Genomic DNA, 477 nt, shown 5'->3' with positions numbered 1-477 from the left:
CAAACCAATTCTCAAATACCCCACCTAACGTCCTTGTGCAAATTTACTTGATATCGTAAAAATAGAGCTAGATCATGTGAGAGCTAGGTCATGCTAAGAAAGCCACAATTCATACGGAATGTTTTTTTCACTATAATATTTTATTAAATATTTTTCATTGCATCTATGCATTGATCATTTTCCAGTATCCAGCTAGGCAGAAACATAGCAAAGAAAAATTTAGTTTAAAAAAAAGATTATTGGGGTATATTTTAGTTCACAAGCTGATCCTTAAACGACAAGTACCAGACTGTAAATCTTGGAGACAACAAAATGCAGTTCATTGTCATATAAACTGGTGATTTAGTCTGGGAAGCTGAGCTCCAGCTTATAGCATATGCATAATGAGACTGAATGCATTCTGCATCCTCCTACAAAGCCAGTGCAGTGTTTCTCCAAGTACTTCTCTAGATGTTAGACTGCATTTTCCAAAGACGC

The sequence above is a fragment of the Leptosomus discolor genome, chromosome 4, assembly GCF_034619465.1.
Source record: "Leptosomus discolor isolate bLepDis1 chromosome 4, bLepDis1.hap2, whole genome shotgun sequence".
NCBI classification, from domain to species: Eukaryota; Metazoa; Chordata; class Aves; order Leptosomiformes; family Leptosomidae; genus Leptosomus; species Leptosomus discolor.
This window is presented reverse-complemented; position numbering follows the sequence as displayed.